Here is a 6,432-nt window from a genome sequence, read left to right as displayed (position 1 = left end):
GAGATGGTACCGTCGATGGCCTCTTGACTATGTTTGTGTTTGGAGAGTTTGTATATTCTCTCCCTGGTCGAACTGACCACGGTGTTGGCCAGAGTGTCTTTGGGTTGAGTACGGTGTGGCTGGTCGGAAGGTGCTGGAGGAGTGGAGTGCTGATCGACCGGTGGAGTTGAGGACGGTTGGTCGAGTGGAGAAGGAGGTGGCGTGGTTTCCTTCGAAGGAACAACTGATGAAGGATCGTCAGTCTGGGCCTTCTTTGAAGTAGTTTTGTTGCTCTCCCTGCGATCCCTCTTGCTGTCTTTCTTCCTGCATGAGGAAGTAGCAGCAGCCTTGTAATGCTCGAACACGTCTTCAGACGACATATCTTCACAAAAGGAAACAATACGAGCAGTGAGACAAAATATATAGATGGAACTAAAAAAGAAAGCAAGGAGATTATAAGTAAAGTACCCATGCTACAACTTCTGGTCACTACATTACTTACTGAACTACTTCTACCCTCACTTACTGCCTGGAAGAAATCTGAATTTAAGTTTGGAGTATACTTAAAGTTTTCGTCCCTGTCAAATAAGTGATAAGGAATTGGCAAACTATCTAAGAATGAGAAAACAACATCGTTCTCATCTAAGGACTCGTTGATGGGAGCAAAGGGTTCGGTGGCTTTCTTTTTCCCCTTTCCCAGTGGGGCAGGGGGAGCAGCAGCTCGCAGGGTGCTGGAGGGCTCCCTGATTGTCACTCCAGTCGTCCTCCTCCTTTGAGGTTGCGACACGTCTGGGTGCTGCTCGGGAATCTCCTCACCGGTGGCACTCCCCGCTGTTGACTCCCTCACATCCTGGTGAAGTGTCAAAAGCTCGACCAGCCTCGGGTTAGCCTCTGTGACCAGGTGTTTGACACTCTTCTCTACGTCAGTCATGCTGGCCAAGAGTGCTAATCAGACTTCCATGTTTGGAGTGGGAGTCGGTCACAGCCACGGACCTGAAATGCACTAAATCTCTAAGGGGAATGCAGGAAGAATTAAAGGAAAATAAACGATCAGGGGAGCAAAAAAATTACCTCCTTGGGTGAAGGCCAGGTTGTTGGCAACCATGTCGGTAGTCAGAAAGTACTCTAGATGGTACTTCCCCACATTGGATATGAAAGTGGTATCACTCAGGAAAGTGCGGGTCGTTTCCTGATGGCAAAAATGGAAGAACCCCGTGTTTTCTTGATTGGGGTTGGATTTTAGGTCGAACAGATAGTTGACCTCATGTGGCGTGGGGACCGACCACTTCTTATGACTATAAAGGATATAGAGCGCAGAGAGCATTCTATACCCATTTGGGGTTATTTGGAAAGGAGCAACCCCAAAATAGTTGGCCACTCCTTGGAAGAAAGGATGGAAAGGCAGGATCACTCCTGCCTCGATGTGATACCTCGACCAGGCACTGAAGGCACCTCCAGGTAGATGTTCCCGTTGGTCTTTGGTGGGTTGGACTAGGGTCACCCCAGGAAGCCCATATTTCTTAATGTAATTGGAAATCATCCTAACCGTTACTCGGCTAGGAGGGGCAACGTACCATTCAATGTCTGGTTGAATGGAATTTCGGAGTTGGGCTTGAGTTTTAATTCCTAAGTTGGGGGTATTTTCTTCTCGACCATTGCTCAAGGGTATTTTAGCCTGAGGAGTAGGCTGATTTGAAGGAGAAGCGGAGCAGGCCCATATTTTGAGGTGGGGACGATGGAATGTTTCGGGTGGCACGAGAAAAAGGGATCTTTGGTATCAACAGCAATGGTTGCTCCTCGTCCTCAAGCAATTGGGCCAGCAAGTCGTCGTCGATAGGCCTCTCACCTCCCCACGGATCTTGCATGAAAATCTGCGAACAGAAAAGGGGGAGATGAGAATCTAAGGCCTAAAACCTTGTGTTTAACACTTGGAATAACGATGCTCGTGTATAAAAGTTAAGCTTTTATACGACCAGCAACATTCTAATAAAAAACAATGTATTTCAGAAGTGAAAAGTTTTTCAGGAAAAACCTTTCGACTCTGAAAGGGCGGGAAAAACCCAGTTTTCAACTAGCTTAAAAATCGAATTTTTACTTCGATTTTACGCCCTAAATCTATAACCCTGACTACCAAACTAATTCTTAACCCCGTCATAGTATCTCTTCCCTACTATATCAAACATCGATCAATATGCCCATTTACCCCAAAACAGTTTCATTCAAGAACATTCAAGAGCTCAGATACGAAACAGATAAAAAATGGTTTTGCATGGCATCTCCAACGACTGAAAGGTTTGGAAAACTTACTTGGATGAAAGTTAGAGTACGAACACGAACGTTTTGAACGTCTGAGCGAAAGTTCCTTAGATCAGCAATGAAAGCTTCTGGGTTGTTTGGCTTTATTCTTCAGAGTTCTTGAAGAAAAGAAGATAAGTGAAAAGTAAAAAGTAAAAATTGAGCTTGGGGGGATTATTTATATTGATCATGGCACTGTAAAAGAGGTAATCATGGAATTACTTTTTTCAAAGTATGGGGAAATGCAATAGCCGTCAGAAATTTTTTTGGGAAACCAAAAAGATTTGATTGAACATGATTAGTTAACTTTTTCGAGAAGGCATGGGCGGCTCTGACAGATTTGGTGGGCATGCAAAGGGTCAATTTCCTAAATTTACTTTATGCTGGTCACAGTAAAATAAACTTGGGGGAAAATGTTTACCCAAAAAATGGCTGCTGATGACATGGCAAGAATTTCTCACACGTGGTTGACACGTGGCAGAGTCGTAATGAAGAGGTGTTGTTCGCTTATCGACCAACTCCCTGTTGCTTCGTCAAACCTCATGATTAGATGCGACCAGACTGGTCGTATGCTTCGGTCTATTTCCTTAAAAGATTGTAATTTTATAATAACTACGTTGATTATTTCTTCTTTATTTCCTTGATATGCGGATATTAAGGATAATTAAGGCCCATTGGCTCATGTAACCCCCCTTGAGCCTATAAATATGCATGAGAGAGCTCAAGGAAGTGACTTTTGACTTTTGAACCTTTTTGGGGAATACTGAGAGAAAGAGCGTATCGTAAAATTATCCTCCAAACAGTTGTAATTCTCCTAAGGCTTGTGAAACTAAATAACCCTAGTTCTTTGATCACGGCATTGGGATTCAATATCAATAATAGCACTAAGTGGACGTAGGTCTTTACCATTCATTGGGGCCGAACTACTATAAATCATCTATGTCATTTCTTTACCATTGGATTCCATTATTGATTGTCATCTCATTTCTTGTCATATTTATGACTCCATGTCGTTGGCCAAATCGAGGGTCAACAGTATCTATCTGGCGTCTATCGTTGAAGTTCCCCACCAGTGCAGGGCAATGATGCGTATAGGGTAACCAAAGTGAGGCACGAGAACACTATAATGCATCAGTGGTCAAGGCAAAGAAAGGACCATGCGTAAACAACATGATAGTAACCTACTGCTAAGAGAATGAAGGAACCGATGAGGTTGTCAACATGGAAGTTGACGTTGAAAGAAACACTCTACTGGAGCCGGAGGCTCCTTTTAACGAAGAGTTTTTGTTATAGCAAGTTTCCCAAAGCGCGGGAAACGACATCGATCCTCGCTTTGGGGATGACGTCATGGGGGTGGGACCAGTCGAAGATCTTGACGAAGTCCTACTAGATGAGGAGGACCCGACTAGAGTAATCAATGTCGGGAAGGAGTTAAAGGTGGAAATTAAAGCACAGTTGGTGGATTTTTGAAGAAAAACCAAGACGTCTTTGCCTGGTCACATAAGGACATGGTTGGAATTTCTCCATCCGTGATAAGTCATGTCCTCAAAATAGACAAGAACTACCCACCAGTGCAACAAAAAAGGAGACTGCTTGACAAAGACCGATCTCAAGCCCTGAAGGAGGAGGTCGAACGGCTCAAGGAAAACAGTTTTATAAGGGAGGCCTACTACTCTAATTGGGCATCAAACCCCTTGCTGGTCCCAAAACAAAATAGGAAGTGGTGAACATGCATGGACTTCACAAATCTGAACAAGGCCTGCCCCAAAGACTGCTTCCCACTACATAGAATAGACCAACTGGTCGATGCAATGACAAGACATGAAATACTCTCATTCATGGATGCATATTCTGGGTATAATCAAATAAGTATGCACCCTCCCGACGAGGAACATACCAGCTTCTAGACAGACAAGGGATTGTACAATTATAAGGTGATGTCATTCGGCTTGAATAACGAAGGAGCCACCTACCATCGTTTAGTGAATGGCATGTTCCGAGACTTGATCGGCAAAAATATGGAGGTATACATCTATGACATGCTGGTCAAGTCCAAAGAAGCTGGAGGGTATGCTCAAGACTTAGAGGAATGCTTTGCAATACTTAGAAAGTATAGCATGAAGTTAAACCCTCTCAAGTGCTCATTTGGAGTTGGTTCTGGTAAGTTTCTCGGATACATAGTCAATTCACATGGAATCGAGGCTAACCTCGAGAAGATCAAAGCATTGATTGACATGAAGTCACCTACCACAAACAAGGAAGTGCAAAGCTTAACCGAGAGAGTAGCAGCCCTCAGTAGGTTCGTATCAAAGTCAACGGACAAGTGTGTCCCTTTCTTTAACTTACTAAGGGGTAGCAAGAAGATCCAATGGACCGAGTAATGTGAGGAAGCTTTCCAAGCCCTAAAGGAGCACCTCGCCCAACCTCCCATCCAGGCAAAGCCAATATATGTTGAAGTACTATTCATTTATTTGGCGATCACCAAGCATGCAATCAGTGCTGCTTTGGTAAAGGAAGAAAACATGGTACAACACCCTGTATACTATATCAGTAAAAGACTAGTAGGTGCGGAGTCTAGGTATCCCCCTATTGAAAAGCTAGCCTACTATTTAGTAATCGCCTCTCAAAAGTTGCGTCCATAAATGTCAATTATAAAAGTCCCGAGAGAGCAAAATGCCAATGTCGATGCCTTAGCCAAGCTTGCTAGTGCCAAAGATGTAGACACCCTAAATGTCATTCCTGTCGAATACTTGGCGGAAAGAAGCATAACCGAGCAGGAGGCACTTCCTGTTGAGTTAGGAGATACATGGATGGCCCCTATTATTAACTATCTCAACCAAGGAGTAGTGCACAACAATCAGAACAAAGCAAGGAAGTTGGCGAGACAAGCTGCACCAACGAGGGTACTCCCTACCACTGCTAAGGTGCGTTACACCCGACCAGTCAAAGTTGTTAATGATCGAGGTACACGAGGAGTTTTGTGGATATCACGCTGGGGGGCAGAGCCTATCAAAGAAAATCCTAAGACAAGGATACTTCTGGCCGACGATGAATGAAGACTCGATGGAGTATGTCAGAAGATGCCACAAGTGCCAAATGTTCTCCAAGATACCTCGGGCGGCACCTAACGAATTGACGTAGATGCAAAGCCCTTGGCCCTTTGCTACATGGGGGATCGACCTAATTGGAAAGCTACCTATGGGAAGGGGAGGAGTCCAATTTTCTGTTGTAGCCATGGACTACTTCACCAAATGGACTGAGGCAGAACCGCTCACCATCATAACCTCGAAGAAAGTCTTAGACTTTGTGGTGAAGAATATCATATGTCGATTTGGCCTACCAAGGAAGATAGTCTCAGAAAATGGGACTCAATTCGACAGTGATATGTTCACCGAATTTTGTACGAGGCATGGAATCACAAAGAGCTTTTCCTCGGTAGCACACCCCCAAGCTAATGGCCAAGTAGAAGCAGAGAACAAGACCATCATATACACTCTGAAGAAACGCCTTGAACAAGCCAAATGAGCTTTGCCAGAATTACTTTCGGAGGTCCTATGGTCACATTGAATGATGGCACGAATGATGATAGGGCATACGCCATTCTCTTTGGCGTTTGGGTATGAAGCCATGTTTCCAGTTGAACTCACTCCCCCATCCAATAGACGGGAGACATACGATTAGAGGAGGAACCATCGACTAATAGAAGAGTCGCTCGATCTGATCAAAGAAAGACGAGAAAAGGCAAGTCTCAGAGTAGCAGCACATCAACAAAAACTGGCCAGATACTTCAACTCTAGAGTGAAAGATCGAAAATTCCAAGTTGGGGACTTAGTACTCAGGAGGGTGTTCCTAAACACTAAGGACACTACGGCAGGGGTACTAGGACTTAACTGGGAAGGGCCATACCTTGTGGAGGAGGTGATCCCACCAGGGACGTACATGATAGCTCGAGTAAATGGAGAACTAATCAAAAACTACTGGAATGGCGAACACCTCCGCTTGTACTATTAGTGAAGCTTTTCAGCAGCGACACAAGTTTTAATTTGCAAATATAGTATTTTTCAAATTATCTATGTAACAGCCATTGTGCTTCAATGAATGATTTAATTTCCTAAGTTTCTCTTAGTTATTTAATTTTCTTTCAACAAAGGACTTGTC

Source organism: Humulus lupulus, chromosome 1 (assembly GCF_963169125.1).
Source record: "Humulus lupulus chromosome 1, drHumLupu1.1, whole genome shotgun sequence".
NCBI lineage: Eukaryota > Viridiplantae > Streptophyta > Magnoliopsida > Rosales > Cannabaceae > Humulus > Humulus lupulus.
This window is presented reverse-complemented; position numbering follows the sequence as displayed.